This window comes from Erythrolamprus reginae, chromosome 3, assembly GCF_031021105.1.
Source record: "Erythrolamprus reginae isolate rEryReg1 chromosome 3, rEryReg1.hap1, whole genome shotgun sequence".
In the NCBI taxonomy this organism is placed as follows: Eukaryota; Metazoa; Chordata; class Lepidosauria; order Squamata; family Dipsadidae; genus Erythrolamprus; species Erythrolamprus reginae.
In genome coordinates, this window is record NC_091952.1 from 55,271,641 (window position 1) to 55,290,883 (window position 19,243).

The 19,243-nt window shown below is 38.4% G+C and overlaps 1 protein-coding gene across 7 annotated transcripts in view; it reads right to left on the reverse strand.

Moving 5' to 3' along the window:
- Positions 1 to 14,433, reverse strand: part of USP49 (ubiquitin specific peptidase 49) — a 45,170-nt gene extending 30,737 nt beyond the window's left edge. Inside the window, exon 1 of one of the 7 annotated variants that reach the window (XM_070745378.1) lies at positions 14,322 to 14,433. The gene's annotated coding sequence lies outside the window, so the exon portion shown is untranslated. Of the gene's footprint in view, positions 1 to 13,565 lie in introns of all 7 variants that reach the window. The other 6 variants (XM_070745379.1, XM_070745377.1, XM_070745376.1 and 3 more) reach the window with 6 other exon arrangements.
- Positions 14,434 to 19,243: the final 4,810 nt, after the last annotated feature.

Here is a 19,243-nt window from a genome sequence, read left to right on the forward strand (position 1 = left end):
AAGAGAACTTACCTTCCTATGATAATCTGTTACCTAACAGGTGGTATAGTGTGATGTGGTGTGGAATGGGATGGGATGGTACACCTTTGAAAACATGGCTCTTCCATGTTTATAGGGGTTTTTTTGTTATATGTTTGTTATTTTTATACTGTGATATGCTTTAATTGCTACTAATTGCTTATAAACTGCCAGAATGAGATGAGCTGCTAAATAAGTCTGGTAATAAATAAAATAGTAAGAATGATAGAATTTCCTTTTTTGCAGCTGTTCATATGGTCAACATAACACAGGATTTTTGGAAGTGCACTGTAGCCATCATTTTTTTAATCATCCCCTTATCCATAACATATCCCTCTTAAAGCAAAATCAAGAACCTGAGAAGTTCACCTGTAAAGTTTCTCACTAAATGCAGCTGCGAGAGCAGTCGTGGGCCTACCTAGGTATGCCCATGTTTCACCAACACTCCGCAGTCTGCATTGGTTGCTGATCAACTTCCGGTCACAATTCAAAGTGTTGGTTATGACCTTTAAAGCCCTTCATGGCACTGGACCAGAATATCTCCGAGACCGCCTGCTGCCGCACAAATCCCAGCGACCGATTAGGTCCCACAGAGTGGGCCTTCTCCGGGTCCCGTCAACTAAACAATGTCGGTTGGCGGGCCCCAGGGGAAGAGCCTTCTCTGTGGCGGCCCCGGCCCTCTGGAACCAACTCCCCCCGGAGATTAGAACTGCCCCTACTCTCCTTGCCTTTCGTAAGCTCCTTAAGACCCACCTGTGTCGTCAGGCATGGGGGAACTGAGACATCTCCCCCGGGCATATACAATTTATGAATGGTATGTGTGTATGTATGTGTGTTTAGAAAATGGGGTCTTTTAAATGTTTTTAGTAGAAATTTAGATTTGTTGTAAACTGTTTTTTCACTTTGTTGTGAGCCGCCCCGAGTCTGCGGAGAGGGGCGGCATACAAATCTAAATAAACATAAACATAAACAAACATAAATTAATAGAAACAGGAAAAGAACATAAAACATATCCAAGTGGATCTTCTGACCTATCCCTATTTGTTTTCAACTGTGGTAATAAAATGTCAATTTTTAAAAAAAAGATTTGTTCACATGATGCTGCCTTTAACTTGTCCCTAGACTACAAGGGAAAAAGCCTTAAGAAATGCTTATTTGTTATTCTGACAAATTTAAGCCAAGTGTCAAGGTGTATTAAGCAGAAAAATCAGATGACCATAAACAAATGCAACAGAGAGGATTAGGGTCAGCAATAGATTCTACAAATTTTATGCAGGAATTGTTTTTTCAGTGAATTCAAGAATGAATGAAAAGCATTTCAATTTTACAATACTGTAGTTAAAAAGCTGATAATAGCAATAGAACTCAGACTTATATATCATAGTGCTTTACAGTCATCTCTAAATGGTTTATCGAGTCAGCATATTGCCCCAACAATCTGGGTCATTTTACCGATCTTTAAAGGATGGAATGCTGAGTCAATTTTGAATCAGTCAGGATCAAACTGCTGGCAGTTGGCAGAGTTAGCCCCCAATACTGCATCCTAACAATTTCATCACCATGGCTGTTATAAGATTGCTATAGCGATATACTTGCTATTGTGCCATAGAGTTTTAACTCTGGAATAACTATCTACTGCTTTTTACATCACAGCCCTATTATAAATTCCTAGTGCGGTGATGGTGAACCTATGGCACGGATTGCCACAGGTGGCACGCAGAGCCATATCTGCTGGCACACAAGCCGTTGCCCTAGCTCAGCTCCAGCACACATGTGCGCACCAGACAGCTAATTTTCGGCTCACATGGAAGCTCTGGGAGGGTATTTTTGGCTTCTGGAGGGTCTCTGGGGGATGGGGGAGGGTGTTTTTGCCCTCCCCAGGCTGCAGGGAAGCCTCTGGAACCTGGGAAGAGTGAAAAACGGGCCTACCAGGCCCACCAGAAGCTGGGAAACAGGCTGTTTCTGGCCTCCAGAGGGCCTCCTGGGGGCAGGGGAGGCAATTTTTGCCCTCCCCAGGCCTTGAATTGTGGGTGTGGGCACTTGTGATGGCGCAATAGTGTGTGCACACAAGCTTTCGGCACCTGAGGGAAAAAAGGTTCACCATCACGGTCCTAGTGTATTGTATATTCCCTCTTCAAATCTTGCTTGGGTACAAGGATGGAAAATGTATCATTCTGCTCACTTCTGCTGTTTTAGTGCCTTAAAAAGATGTTAGTCAACACAATCTATTCCAGTCGTCAATTCCCACATGGTCAAAAGGGAGAGAAGAAAAAAAACTCCAAAATTGATGTTTCCAGAAGAGCCAGCAGTTTTTGTATTTTAGCCAGACAACAGAAGATCAGCTAATTCAAGTAGGAACAGCACATACATGGGCTAGTGCTTCCCAGCCTTTAGGTAAATAGGCATGTTAGCAGAGAGGTTATTCTATACTGAAAGATGATCAACCTTTTTCAGTCTTAATTACCTGTCACACTTATACATTGGGAAAGGTACTTGAGGCCTATTTAATAGCTGCAAGGACAGAAAGGCATTTGTGCCTTTTTTCTTCCTGCCTACGGCTCCCTGAATATTTTGAAAAGATACTCCAGAAAAATACCACAATAAGGATTCTTACTTTTGAACAATGTTACATTGGGGACTGCAACAGAAAAAAGAAAATTAGCAATAACTAAATGATAAACTTTGTGAACAATTACACCACCAGGATCTTTTAGGCATATGTTGAAGTTTTATTTTTTAAACTGGGCCTACATTTTTACCCAAATTTTACTTGTTTCCATTTTTTAAGTTTCCATTTTATTTTGCCTTTTATTAATAATCAAATTTATTATCTGTATATTTATAGCCTGTATAACCCTTATCAAACATAATGTGCATTTACAAGTTAAGCACAGCAGATCCACCTTTCCATTTCTGCACATTTTTGTATATTCAAGGAGCTGTACAAGATTGTAGTCCTAATTGGAAATTACCTTTCTAGGGCTGCATTTCTGATCCAATCATTTCATCTTGGCATTACATTTAAACATAACAAATGAACGCATGATCCTAACACTTTATATGTTCCAATCAAATAATACATACCGTATTTTTCAGAGTATAAGATGCACCCACACCAAAAGAGAATGGAAATGTTGGTGCGTCTTATATACCAAATACAGCCATTTATGGCACCCAAAAAAACGCCCCACGAATCTAGTTTTCACTAAAACCAGGACCGTTTTTCCCAAAAATGGGGTGCACAGAGGGTTTGGCAGACCTGCAGAGTGCTCTTGGGAGCTGACGAGGGCAGAAACATTATGGAGGGGATAGGGGGCAAAAAACAGGTCTGTTTTTCACAAAATGGGGGCATTTTTGCCCTCCTCAGCTCCCAAGACCACTCTGCAGGCCTTTCAAAGCCTCTGTGCTTCCCGGTTTTGTGAAAAACAGGCCCATGTGCAGGGAAGCCAGGGAAGGCAAAAACTTTTTTTTCTTGTTTACCTCTTCAGTCTTGGTGCATCTTATACTCCAATGCGTCTTATAGTCCGAAAAATGTGCTATTTCTGGTACTATAATTCCATTTACTATTTATTAATTGATAAATCTTACAAATTGGTTAACAAATATAAAAACTAATCATACTATTATAATTATTACTTACTGGAAAATAAAATTACTTTTAATTAGTTTCTTTTCCAATAGTTTCTTTAACTGTTCTTAATCTGTAGTAAACACTAAGGTGAGAATCTAATTTCATTTAAAATACCATTGTTCTCTGACTTCTTAATGTACTTTTTAATGATCACCACTTAGCTGTGATCAAGAGGAGTGTCCTCCTCTTCCAATGACAAGATGCAAGTGTCTGTGCTTGAAGATGGAGATTTTTCTCAGAAACTATACTTTCTGCTGTGTGCAACTAGCCTATGGTTGCCCTGGAGGCATTCCTAAACCTTCCCATTGAAAGTTGGGAAAATTCCAACATCAGTTACTAAATTGATCTATTCTGTCTTGGGAGATGTTGATGGAACTGTTTTTTAAAAATCACAGTGCCTCTAACATTGGCAGACCATGCTATTATAAACAAGGAGCAAATCCCACTTACCCACACCAATATAAACCAGTTGGATAAGGAAATGTGTGCAAGCAAAGAACCAAGGTCAGAGAGAATCAACAACTCCATGCTTTTAGTAAGTATATTTTGGATTATACCCAATGCCATTCCTAATGTAAGTATTTAATTATAAATTTCAACAATCAATTAACTTCCCCAGCACAATGCTGCCAATTTCTCACTAAAAAGCTTGAAGCCAGTCTGACTGCCTTCAATTTTGCTGACACAAAAATAAAGAGAACAAGGAGACAACATCATGAGCCAATCAGTGCTATTCCTCCAGCTAGCAAAAGGAGAGTGCAAAAACCACTCATCTGGATTCTGACCTTTCTTATTATTTGTCCAAAAATAATAGCTGCCAAGCTGTCATTCCTTTACTTTGTTGCACTGAGAAGACTTCTACTGAGCAATGTACTACAAATTTTCAAGTACAGTACTATAATGGTTATAACGTTGCTGCAAAGAGACAAAACAATATCTTCAGATAGACATCAAGAGGAGGACTCTTAAAGGAAAGAAAATTCGAAGCAATCCAGAATCCTTTACCTCTTACCCAACTCTAACAAAAAGAAAAATAATTGCTATCTCCCATTCCATCCTCAAAAATGAGGATATTTGAAAATCTCTGTCTGAAATAACATTTGCAAGTGTTTGCAGTCAAAACTGCTCATGTGAGTTGTATTTTAAGGTGAAACAAGCAAAACAATATGCATTTGAATCACACTCACCCACCATCTGAATGCATGTTGAGTGGGACTTGGAAGCTATTGAGAGAACTTTCTCTTTTAAAATCCTGTGAACAGAAACATACATCAGCTGAAGCTCAGAAGCCCAATGAGTCCTACCAATGCAAAAACAGGCCACCCACAAACTCTGCAAAGCAAAAAAGATTACTTCTTTTGGTGCAATTTTGGATATACCACCACTGAACCAGAAATAAGCCAGCTCAGCTGGTGAATGCAGGCAACAGTGTAAGATCTGAAGCTGGTTCTGGGGTGATGGAAAGACCTTGTGTGGAAGTGCTCTCACCCAGAAAATGACTTAAAGACATCTACACTGCTGAAACCAAGCAGAAACTGTAAGTCAAACTTTTTTTATTAGCTCTGCCCCTAAGCCTTAACACATCTTGGCACACACAAATTTTCCTTGTTCTTGCCTATCTCAATATTAAAAATAACTTCATTTATGTGTTTTCAATTTATAGGTCCAATTTTACATCCTGCTTTCCTTCCAAGAGCTCAAACAATGTACATCACATTTTCCTTTCTCATTTTTTCTCACAACCCAGTGAGAAATTATATTGGACTGAGAGGGAATGAAAGTCATGTAGTGAGTTCCATGGCGAAGGATCAGTTGTATCTGGTCCTACTAGTCCTAATCCAACATTTTAATAAGTGGGGAGATTAAAAGATAGACTTTTATTTATTTAGCAAAAATCATTTATATTTGTTTATATGCATGACTATATAAATATACGACAGATGGAAGGATTAAACTACAATAATATATAATAAACATTCTGAAGTTGAGTTCTGGAGACCTCACCTACAAAAAGATACAGTGATACCTTGTCTTACGAATGCCCCTTCATACAAACTTTTCGTGATACGAACCCGGGGTTTACAATTTTGTTTGCCTTGTCTGAAGAACCATTTTCATTTTACGAACCCGAGCCCGGGTGAGTGCGCTCTCTTACTGTGCATGTGCTCTCGTACTGCGCGTGCGCTCTCTGACTGCCGGTGGGATTTCCCTACCTCGTGACTGTCAACTCCGGGATTTCCCATTTGATAACAGCCCCCGCCGAGATTCCACGCTTGGAGAAAGCGCTCTCGCAGCAGCTTCGCTGGGAGCGCTTTCTCCAAGCGCTTTGGGAACGCCAACCCCGCCCCTCTCACAGCGCCTTCGCTGGGAGTGCTTTCATCCAGGCAGGGCTGTAAGCGAAGGGGGGGCTGCAGGAGAGGCGGGGCAGGTGTTCCCAAAGCGCTCGGAGAAACCACTCTTGCAGCCGCTTCGCTGGGAGCACTTTCTCCGTGCGCTTCCGGAACACCCGACCCGCCTCTCCTGCAGCCCCTTCGCTGACAGCTCTGGATGAAAGCACTCCCACCAAAGGGGCTGTGAGAGGGGTGGGGCAGACGTTCCGGAAGCGCTAGGAGAAAACCCTCTCACAGCCCCTTCGCTGTGAGCGCTTTTGCTGAGCTAGCCCCTTCGCAGCCGCCCTTCTGCTCCAGCTCCACCCTCCCAAAGGGTGGGGCTGCCACGTCCCGGCAGATTCCATCCCTCTTGCCAGAACAAGAGGATAGTGGCAGCGGCGGTTTCCCTTTCACAAGCAGCAGCAGCGCTGGGAATGTCACATCCACCACCCCTGCCATCCCCCGCCCCCGAACAAGGATCCAAATGCCAGCAATAATGGGCAAAAGGGGTGAGTTTTTGGCTTACACGCATTATTCGCTTTTCCATTGATTTCTATGGGAAACATTGTTTCATCTTATGAACTTTTCACCTTACAAACCTCCTCCCGGAACCAATTAAGTTTGTAAGACAAGGTATTACTGTATTGATAAAATTGAACCGGTCCAAAGACAGGCTACAAAAATGGTGGAAGGTTTTAAGCATAAAACTTATCAGGAAAGACTTAACAAACTCAATCTGTATAGTCTGGGGAAGAGAATGGAAAGGGGGGACATGATCGAAACATTTAAATATGTTAAAGGGTTAAATAAGGTTCAGGAGGGAAGTGTTTTTAATAGGAAAGTGAACACAAGAACAAGGGGGCACAATCTGAGGTTAGTTGGGGGAAAGATCAGAAGCAATGTGAGAAAATATTATTTTACTGAAAGAGTAGTAGATGCTTGGAACAAACTTCCAGCAGGAATCACATGGACAGTTTGCTAATCAAGGACAAGTGTTGTATGCCGCCCAACTCACTAGCGACTCTAGGTGTCTCACAACAAAATAAAACATCCAGTATAATAACAGGACATCTAAAAAAGAACAATGTAAACAATTTAAATTTAAACAATTAAAACCGGGAGCAAAGAAAAACCATACATGCCATTTATGGCCTGATCTCGATGGTATACCATCCAATCAAGGGCCTCAGGCCTGCCAGAAGCAGCTGACTATTTGTTGTCAGCTGCTAGGAAAAGAAAATAGAAAAAAAAATTAAACAATTATTTAACCGAAACAAAAAAATGTTATTTTAAAATATATTTTATAATCTAAATTAACAATATAGATTGATCTTTGAAAATTACATATCTGAATAGCATTCAAGTTAAATACATCAATTTCTACTGGAAATAAAATTCATGCAGAATTTAGAATTAAAATAATCTTCTGCATTGAATCAGAAGAATTAAAGTTTAAAGGTAGTTTCTGACCTAGATTCTAGGATGATTATATACAGTTCAAAGTAATAGCTTGAACTTAATAAGATGTACGTTGTATGAAACCCCAATGTTCCCAGTTTATTGGGATTGTATTCACTGATTCCAACTATACATTGGGCAATTTGTTTCTTACATTCAGCAAGAAAAATATCTCTTGATTTAATTGGATATGATGGGCAATATATTCCTTTCTTTTTGCAAAGCTGAGTACATGGCTGAAGATATCCTGCATCTTTATTTTAATCTCAAGCACACAAGATGTGTGTGTGTGTATGTATCTTGATACATACTGCTCAAAAAAAATAAAGGGAACACTTAAATAACATATCCTAGATCTGAATGAATGTAATATTTTCACTGAATACTTTGTTCTGTACAAAGTTGAATGTGCACAACAGCATGTGATGATGTCAATCAGTGTTGCTTCCTAAAAGGACAGTTTGATTTCACAGAAGCTTGATTTACTTGAAGTTACTGTATATTGTATTGTTTAAGTGTTCCCTTTATTTTTTTGAACAGTATATATCAAGATGTTTGTGTGAGTGTGTGTGTGTGTATCTTGTTTGCTTATATAAATATTTGTCACAGCTTAGCAATAAAATTATTTTTCCTCTAAATAAATATTTATTTTTCAACTCATTTGACACAAGTACATTGTGATTATTTGCAAATATTTTATGGTCCTCCCCACCTCAAATATTGGTCAATCAATATATTGAATACAACAATTTGCAGCACCATTAACATCCTATCCTAAATTCTGCCTTTAGTACATGGTTATATATACATGGGTTTTATAAACAATCAACCTAGAGGAAAGCTACTTTAAATCTCTACATGGGGCTACCTTTGAAAAGTGTTCGGAAACTTCAGATCATGCAGAAGGCAGCTGCGAGAGCAATCATGGGCTTCCCAAGGTATGCCCATGTTACACCAACACTCCACAGTCTGCATTGGTTGCCGATCAATTTCCGGTCACAATTCAAAGTGTTGGTTATGACCTATAAAGCCTTCATAGCATCGGTCCAGAATATCTCTGGGACCGCCTTCTGCTGCATGAATCCCAGCGACCGATTAGGTCCCACAGAGTTGGCCTTCTCCGGGTCCCGTCGACTAAACAATGTCGTTTGGCGGGACCCAGGGGAAGAGCCTTCTCTGTGGTGGCCCCGACCCTCTGGAACCAGCTCCCCCCTGAGATTAGAACTGCCGCCACCCTCCTTGCCTTTCGTAAACTCCTTAAAACCCACCTTTGTCGTCAGGCATGGGGGAATTGAGACATCTCCCCCGGGCCTATACAATTCATGTATGGTATGTTTGTTTGTATGTCTGCTTTAATAATGGTTTTTTTTTAATGTTTTAAAATTATTAGATTTGTCTTGAATTGTTTTATTGTTGTTGTGACCCGTCCCGAGTCAACGGAGACGGGCAGCATACAAATCTAATAAATAAATAAATAAAAATAAATCTGATTTGGGTTAATACTGCATGAAAATTAAAATGAAAGTTGACAAAGTTTTTTACAAGTATCTGTTTAAAAGGACAATTCTGGGCTCCACAGAAGATTCCTAAACATTTGTACAACAGAAACATAAAGAGTGGTTACATCCATGTATCTGTATGGAAATGTATCCATTTGTCCAGAGAAAAGGAACAAAAACCTGAGACAGTAGGAAGTATCTGGGAAGGGGGAGATTAGTAGGAAAGGTTAGCTGACCAATTTGTCTTTGATCCATTTACCTATAATGGGTGTTCTGCAGCTAGTAGGTGCATTATGACAGCCATTTTGTGAATAGAAAAGGCTTCCCCAACAGCCATTTTGTAAGTGTTCCCCTGATATGTTCACAAATTCCAGATGTACTCACCAGCTCCTCAAATGATCATCTCCAGTCATATGAAACAGTTCTTAACATAAACTTTGGTTCCAGAGTTTTATTTTGTATTATTTTCAATATGAGAATAACATATACTAGATAGAACTAAGAATTGCCTGCTATCCTGACACAATAGATTTGGTAACTGCTGAATCTCACTCTTTCAGGCATAGAGAAATGTGTGGCAATTTCTTTACCAGTTCTTGAGGGTGCACACATAAAACTAGCTTGCAAAGGAATGGGCCAGTTATGCACAAGCTTATCAGTAACTATAATCCAAATAAATGATAGAATTCTATACAATTCACTGCACAGCCAAATAAGAATAAACATTTTAAAATACTAAGGTAACAAATATATATGAATTTCCAAACTTGCAAACAGCACAAACTCAATCATAGTCTGTTACATTCAGAAACTGAAAACTGAATTCAAATTACATTTATTAAATAATTCAGTGATTAACAATTAAACATACAAAAATCAAAATGTTATCTCCTTTTTAAATCATAAGACTATAAAACAGTTTTTATGGAATATAAACATCATCCAAATCAAACTATAACTAAGAGTATAAGTCAAGGTAGAAACAATTTCTGCAAGATGTCTGATTCTTAATTTATTTAGATGCAAAGATGCTTTACTGTATTTTTTAGCAACTTGAAGAAACCTTAGTAATATTCATACATTGTTATATACTGCATAGTTATTAAACAGAAATATTTAAAATTATTACAAATGGAAGTTATTACTGGAAATACAATAAGAAGATTGAAGGAATATATATATATACGGTATATATGTCTGGCTTCTACAGACTTTTATGGATCCCCCCCCCCCAAGTCTAGCATTACCTAGCTTCTATTTACTGTCTGGATAGATAGAGGAGTTGAACCCAAGTTGCAAAGCTAACACCTGATAATGGATTATATAAAGTTATCTTCCTTTTATGAGCTGCTTAAAAGAGCTGTTTGTATATGTGATAATGGTTTCCCGTATATCACTTTTTTTCTCTTAGCATTTTCAACATCCATCTTTAAGTGTGCTACGAAAGAGCACATTTAAGAATGCTATTGAAGCATTTATGAAAAGAACCAGTAGCAGCAGTATTTGGGGACTTGGTGGATTCTGGAGATCCAGCTAGTACTTGAATACTGACAAGGATTTTTAAAAATCATGTGAAATGTAGTATTCCCTAGCACTATAGTGCTCTTTCACATCCACAATATGTTATCTCTTACTTTTCTTATAGTTTCTTACAGGACATTGTATGTTATCGTGGCAATTACATTTTAATTGCATCAAAAACAAAGACATCATCCACTACTCCTTCAGTAAGCTTACTTTCTTAAGTATTTTTCTCTGATTAATCTTCTACTGAAGTTTCTGGTTTTTATTCTGGACCTCCTTCCTGTTGCTTTCATTGGCTGCCCACCCACCCTTTTGTCCCCAAATACATAACATTCAAGTTTCAGTACTTCCTTCAACCCCCACTAATTTCCATGCCTCTCAACTCTTTTTGGAATATAACAACATCTCAGCAGTTGAAATAGTGGCTGGAGAGGAAGAAAGAGGGTAATCAACAGCCTTTACAGCCAAATACTATTTACAATTAAGCTGAATTTAAATGGATCACAGAAAATAACTAGGAGGAAATTGTGACTTTGTATTCCAAACTGAAAATACAATTCTATACAAGGAACTCTTAATAATTCTGTATTGTTAATCCTTTTGCTGTAAATAATGATTGCAAAGATGGATGTTTCTTTATTGTCCACCATTTGTCAGATGGGGAAATATTTATTTTGAATGTGTATGTCAGCTTGTAGCCAGAATTATTCAGCCAGGATGAACTAGTATTTTGAAATAGCAGAACAGATTTTCTTATGGGTGCCATCCACAGCAAAATGTAGCTAACACAATCACCCTTCAGAGGAAACCTCTTTCCTCCAGCATTGCAAATCCTTAGCCAAATACCATCTATCCAGATTGTTAGAAAGAAAATAATAACCAAATATAAACTTTCTCTCTTCAATATTTCAATTGCTTCACTATTGTGAACCCAATTCTAAAATATACTATTCATGCTAACCTCTAGAATTTCTATATTAGAAGTCTAGTAAGTAAAGCCAACTAGGAATAAAAAAGTGAAATAGCCATCGGTGCTTTTGAGTAGGAAACTAAACTTGTAAAAATATATTTAGAAAAGAACAAAGTTCAACAAATGTTGAACTCCAACATTAGCTGATTAGTCGTAGCCATCATGACCAATAGTTGGGATGATAGAACAGCAATCCAATATCTGAAAGGCCTCATATTTCCCTACTTTTACGATCCGTATCCTATGATTTGATTCTTCCTTTTGCATTATAAATTGTATAAGCAAGCTGAAATTCAATATTGTAACAGTAAAAATATTTTTAAAAAGACAGCATAATTGCAAAGCAATAAACTAAAAGAGTATAACTTATTTTTGCAATTGTATGTGAATTGTATCACCCATTAGTATTTGTTTAAATGTTTAAGAACATCTATCATGTCTCTATTATTACCAATGTTTTTTTCATGATTACTACCAGGTAAATCAATATGGATAGTTAACATTTAAAAATAGAGATAGTATTACTAGAAATATAGTGCTTCCACATTCTGTACTTTATGCATTCACTCCATAGATCCTCCATAAGTGGAGAAGTAGGACATTCTCATTTTTGAGGGTGAAGATTCATTCTCCTTGAGCTTGTGGGTTGGTTTCCGAACATTTCATTACCAGGCTAAGAAACATCTTCAGCTGAGTTTAAGAGATGTCAGTGTCAGTGTTCTGTTTATAAACACTGACACTCCATAAACTCTGAAGATGCTATGTAGCATGGTAATAAAACAGAAACCATCCCACAAGCTCAGGGAACAAACTTTCACCTTCATCCTAAATCCAAACTACAGATATTCACCACTATTGCATTCTCATTTTTCTAATTTAAATTTAAAACAATAGTTCATAAACAAATGAACATTGAATAGTATTTAACATGAAATTTAATTTTAGAAAGTGAGAAAGAGAAAAAATCATATTTTTCTACACTAAAATGGTTTATTGTGACCAAAAAAGGGAACCAGATTTCACAAAAAGCTTAGGAGAAAACATAAAAGAACCAGAGGAGCTTGATTTTACACACCTTCACTATTATTTTCTGTGTACAGTATTATATTTTAACAAACATATTAGTTAAGAGTGAAGACTTGGCTCCACCTCATTTTCTATTAAAGTATGAGTGGGAAAGGAAAAAAACCCAAAACTTTAAATGAAGTAAGCGAAGGACTTTGCTTCCTTTTTATAGATCAGTAAGCCAATACATTTTTAAACTTTAAGAACTCTAACTCTTTTTTAACAGACGGAACAATATTTATATGCAGATGGCTAAAGATTCTGCTTATATTGCAGTTTACCATTATAAGATCATGCCCATCTATCAAACCAACTAGTTAATTGTTTTAAAACAATGCTTCATTTCTTTTCTTGTATATTAAAATATTTCAATGATAAAAATAGCATAGATATTAAAGGACCACTGTATCAATATAATTACATCAGCAGGCATGTTTAGATGAAAATATAGTATTAACAATACAGTAATAATTTCAACAGCATAGTTGCTATATAACAAACATTTGGAAATGAATAGTTACAAAACCTCAATCCTTGTTTAAAGGCCAAGAATTCCCAACTGCATCAACTGCTAGGAACATATAACTTCTATCACCTGATCTCCCCAAATCTCGTTATTTATATCAACATGCCTAATAAGAATGAAACTTCAAATTGCAAAATAATTTTAAGGTGCTTAAAATTTGTGAAGAAAAAAAGTTACAAACATCTCACTTGAAATTGGCCATCTAAGATTCTAACTTGCAAACAAAGAAGTGCATACAACTAAGCAACAACAGCAGGAAGTCTTTCTGTTGTCTTTTTCACCATTCCATCACTAGCTATGCTATCTCTTCCAGCAATATACTACTTATTAAAACAATTTCTACATGGCCTACCGATTATTTTTTTCAACTTTTTTTTGCTGCTCATCAGCCACAAGTAACAACTATGAATGTAACTGGTTTAGCTTTCAGCAACTATGCTATTTATTTATTATTTATTATTTAGACTTATATGCCGCCCAACTCCCAGAGGACTCTTATACCTACCCAGTTCTTAATGTAGTTCTCAATCTCCTTAACGTGGCTTTCTTCCAGCATCCTGAAAGTTTAATGTCTAGTAGTTTACTTCTTCCCCCCTTTTCTTTTCTGCCTCTGTCCTCAAGCTATCTCTCAGAAGCCTATGGGTTGAATACTCTCCTAAGCTCTCACTGTACAAAAGAGCACACAGCCTGTGTTTACCAAAGCAGAGTAAAAAGTCTGTCTCAGACCTTCAAAAGTCAGTTGTTGGCCAATATGTTTGACCGGGCAAATCCTGTCACAACTAATTCACCTTTTCATTTTGGGAGGGTTGGCTCCTATCTTCTTCCCCGTTCCTTCTAAAGAGGGGGCCGGCGCTTCTCCACTTCTCGGGTGAGCACAACCTTCCTCGTCCCCTTTTTGAAACCGGGGCTGAGAGAAGAAAGGTCCTTCCCCACCCGCCCCCTACTCTTCAAGGGGGTCAAGACCTCTTTCCCCTCTGCCGGCCTGCCCTAGACGCGTGAAGCGAGATTCCCTCCAAATCAGAAGGTGGGGCTTAAACGAGCACAGCCTTCACGTCCCCAATGTGGAAATCTGAGCTTCAAAGGGGTGGAGCCCCCTCAAACCTTCCACGACAATTGGGGGGCAGCCTCCCCAACCGGCTACAGCCCACGCAATCAAAGAGCCCGTTCTACCTCAGGAAAGGGCTCTCCTACCTCCCCCTCTTGAAGGTCCAAACCCCAAGGGGGGCAAAGCCCCCGCCCCCCCTCCGGCCCCTTTATTTACCGCCATCATCAGCACGCGCGAGCTGTCACCAAGCGCGAGACACCCCAACCGGTACACGACACGCCCCCCTCACCCACCATTGGCTGCCAACTTCACTCCGCCCCCGATTGTCATTGGACAGCACGCCCGCCACACATTTATTTCCGTCCCACCCTCTCGGCATGTGACGCTTTCACTATTCAGCTATGTTGTTTACGCCGTCTGCGCCCGAGTTTTCTGGGACGGGGTGGGTTTTTTTTCTTTTCTCCCCCTTTCCTTAACGTCATATACGTAACAAGAAAAAAAAAGCGGGAAGCGGCCCCCTGATTTACGCGAGTGACGCGTCGTAAGGGTGCGCGTTCTTTTCAAGAATCCGAAAAACGAGTCTTAACTGCTTTTGCTCAAAAGAACGCGGGCTCCTCCCCCCCCCCCCCCCCTACGGAACGAAATGGCTGACTTGGTGGCCTCTGGGCGGACATGAGGGAAACTCGAACTCCAATTCCCCTCAAAGTCGGAAGCTTTGGCTGAGAGCGTTTCTCAAAAAAAAAAAAAAAAAAAAGCGGAGCCGGGGTGTTACGTGTAGCTCCGCCTAGGAACGGTGACATCCTCTCAACTTGTGAATCGCAGGCGGGAGGGAGGGAGGGAGGGGGAGTTGGATATGGGGCTAAGTTTGGTTGAATCGCAGGAGGGTAAATAAGGATGTTTCCGAGACAAAGGGACTCTTAAAGTCGCAGTGGCCCATTTCGTGAGGGCTCCCACTTAGCCTGCCTCTCTGGAGGTCGGCGGAGAGCTTTGCCAGTAGCTTATTTCGGCTCAAGGTCCTTCCAAGCAGCGCAGACTTTGTTTGGAAACGTCTGTAGAGAACCGTGGGTTGTATGCGGGACATTCGGGCCCGGGGGAGGATGGAGGAGTCAATATCTGCCGCTCGACGACTGTTTTCTTGGTACCACCTGACAGGTTCACACAGATGTAAGCACACGAAGATAATAACCCGCGCCGTCTTGCAAGGTCTTTGACCCGACCTGACGGAGGGATCAAATCTGTTAAATCTTCGGTTTCTCGTCTAGCTTTGTTGGCATTATGTTTTTAATACCGCTGCATTCTCTTCTGGGAATATTTCGGTTTTAATTAAAGGGGGAGGATGGTTTTCCCTCGTTAAAAAACCATTAAGAAAATCCCAATTGTTTTTAATACGACATCTACTTTTTAATATACTGTAGTTTGCATCTGAATGGAACTCAATGCGACATTTTGTTTGGGCTCGAGCAAGACTATCGTAGTGGGTAAGTCTGAATCTAGACAGGCTGCGATCAGGGAATGAAGCGCCGAGTGTTTAAACAGCCTAATATCGATTTCAATTCATACACATTCCCTTTTGTAACAAGAGGCATTCACCATCATACAACCCCTCCCACACACACCTCTGTAGAAGGTTGGTTAGTTTCTTTGCAGCATCTTATTTTGTAGCTGAATTTTTAGTGTTTCTAGAATTTTATAGTGCTTCCAGACATGCCCCCCAACATTAGTGTCAAACAATTTTTATTTTTTTGTTTTCCTCAATAGATTTTTTTTTGTTTTAAAGGTTGGGGGATTTTGCCCCCTTCCCTGTAAAATTCCATGAATGGAGCAGCACATTAGATGGCTTGTTCAAAAGAAGCTCTCTTCCTGAGCAAAAATTGTGGCATCGTGAATGCATTTTCATTTTCAGAAGAAAATGTTAAGAGTAATTATTAAATGGGACATTTGTCGGATTTCTATTAATCCATCAAATTATACCTCACACCCATGTCTGTTCAGCATAGTAAATGTAATGTATCAAGTGCTTTGTGATATGTATGAAGTTAAAACTATGAATCTTAATGATTATTACATATGATCTATATATAGTCAATTTATTTTTCAAATGATGCCCTGAATTGCAAACAAAGGATCCATGGTTTCTGATATCCAACTTGCATCCACTATTCCAACATAAAATCCAAATCTATTTTGCTTAGTAGCTCAAGGAAGTGTTATTCAAAACTTGAAAGACTTTATAATTTGCAAATTTGATTTGTTTTGATTGGTCCTAATAAAGATAGAGGCTGACTATTTTGCAGTATTTCTAATGGGTTAACTTTGCTTTGTATATATCTGGGATTACTGCTCATTCCAAAGCATGGAGGGTTTTTTTAACCAGGACTCCTCCCCCCTCTCACACAGTTCGCCACCATCTCTCTTGTTCAGGCTTCACAATTTGCAGTAGTGCCACAGTACAGAAACCTGACAATGGAACACATAAGTAAAAACTAAAACCATTTGACAGACTCTACTAACCCAAAAACAATGAATTGATTTTAAGATATTGCAATAGGTGTTCTGCAGTGTCATGCAGTCCTACATGAAGAGATGCTAAATTAAATTCTTGAATATCACGTTAAAGGAAAAGCTGTGTTTGAATACATATTACAGAATCAAAATCAAAACAATGAATCATAGTAGTTTTTGATCCTTTGGATTTACTCAGTTCTATTATACAATGTTCACTACTTAACTGAATAAGAGATAACACTAGTGTAGTAGCCGCATAATAGGTACACCTGAGAAATCTGCAGTAATGTGATGCATGCATGAGATTTCATTGTGACTGTTACATTTTGTGTCATTAACATATCAGCATATATATAAAACTATAATATATTTGGGGTATTTGTCTGTAAATGTAATAGCTATTATACAACTTCTTCCATAAGCACCTGTATTATGATGCAAGATAGGCATAGACACCAACTGTAACAGTGGTCTTTAATAGGACATCTACTTTTACTTTACTGTTGTTTTAGAATAACATTTTCATGACAGTCATCCCACAAAGAACTGTATGCAAAATTGTTATTTAATCTATGGCATAAAGGTAATTTGTGATTTGTGTATTACATGTTGGTGCCATATCCATTCTTATTCCTGATTTATATGATATGTGTCTTAACCAGCTTTAAACATCCTGAACATCCTCTCTTGAAAGCTGGATTTATATCACAATGATATAAATCTTTAATTTCTGTATTGTTCATTGGCATTGATATTAATAGTACTAGATTATGGATTTAGGATGTATTAATGTAAAATTTATAATGTATATGTAATACCTAATCCTTAATTTTGCACCATTACTCTTAATACCATTATGTTATCATTTTTGACATACATGTAAACAGCTTTAGAAAGATCTCTGATTCAAAATAAGGTTGACTGGATCAGATTGGTTCTGTCAAGCAATTACGGTACTTTATTATTGTACCTTTTTTAACATTGGTAGAGGTTAAATTCAGATAGTAAATTTAAAAGTGCTTATTTTAAAAAATGATCTATGAAAATCCTAGATATGTTCTTGCGATAGATGTAAAGTTTAATTAGTAATGTTCTTATTAAGTTTTTCTTTATGCCTAGTGCAATATGAATTATTTTTAAATTTGCTACTTATAAATCAGATGACTGGTGTTAAGGTAGGTTTTTGTCAATGCCTCCTTTCCAAAATCCAATGAACGTTTTTAATAATAATTATTAGATTTGTATGCCGCCCCTCTCCGAAGACTTGGGGCAATATGGAATTAGGTATGGAATTAAGTCATCTTGGATCCACTTAAATTGATCTTGGCAGTTTTGTATATTGGTATGCAATAATCTGACACTACTAAATTTTCCCATTATGACAGAATAGAAAAGTAATTCTATATAGCTTTATTGTGATTCTAGATAATTGTAAGCAGCAAAAACATGTATGGAAATCAAAGGTGTATACTGTACTATAATGATATTTCTGAATGGTCTGCATACCAAACAAAAAAATGTTTACTACATAAAAGTTACTTTTCACTTCCACTATGTATAAGTAAAGAAGTATTGGCCAATCAAGTTAACCTAGAAGAAGAAGCAGGCTGTGATGGTTTTGGTTGCTATGGGAACTAGTGAATAGAAAGGGAGAGAAAAAGAGGCCAACTTTGGGGGAGGGGTAAACAAAGAAATATAGAAGAAAATGATAGCATGGGAAAGATATAGCTGTAATCTTAGAAAATCTTCCCTAAAAGTTATATGTCTCCGTTTTATAAGAATAGATGAGGGAACTAGAAAGCAAGGTACTTGTGGAGAACAACTACCGTATGTTAAAATTCAGTTGAACTCAGTACTTTGCAGGTTCAGAAAGTGCAACAATGAAGGTTGAGAGCTGGCAACCCAAAGATACAATTGAGAGGGAAGTTATGGGAGAAAAAGGAAAATCTTTTGGCCTCCATCCTTCCAGATTTCTTTTCAGTGATCTCAGTGGGATGAGCTTTGCTCCTCTCTAGAATTTGAAGATGAGAAGGCTTTTACCCGCCCACCCAGTGGGATTCTTTGGGAGTCAAGAAAAGAACCAAAGGGTGCATTAGAAATGGTGGCAGCTGGAATAATCTAGTTTAAGAATAAACATTACTGGTTGGCTTTGAGTCTGAACCCTCTTTCAATACCCAGCAAGCCCCAAAAGGAGAAGCTATGTTTCCTTTGCTTCATGCCACCTCTGTGGCAAACAATTCTGTTGAACCATCTCCCCTTGTGTTTTCCATGGCTCTGTCAGAAACCCATCACAATTGAGGTTTGTAAAAATCATAAAGCTGCTTTTGCGTGGATGATGTGACCCATTAAGGAACTAGAAAAGCATAGAGAGCAGATCTTGAAAACTCTTGGTCTTTCCAAGTATCTCTCATTACTTTCATTTATTAGCTGCTGCCTTATATAGTGTGACAAGGAAATGCAATACACACTTTCATTTCAAACATGCTGAGCAAGCCTCCAGTCAGATGTCTTCCCTGGGATTTTTGTTGGGAAGGGTAACTTTATATTTTTTGGCAAGAATTAAAATTTAAAAAGTAATTTTAACTCGTCCTGCTCAATGAAAGACAATTATCACATCTGACAAAACACCAAAA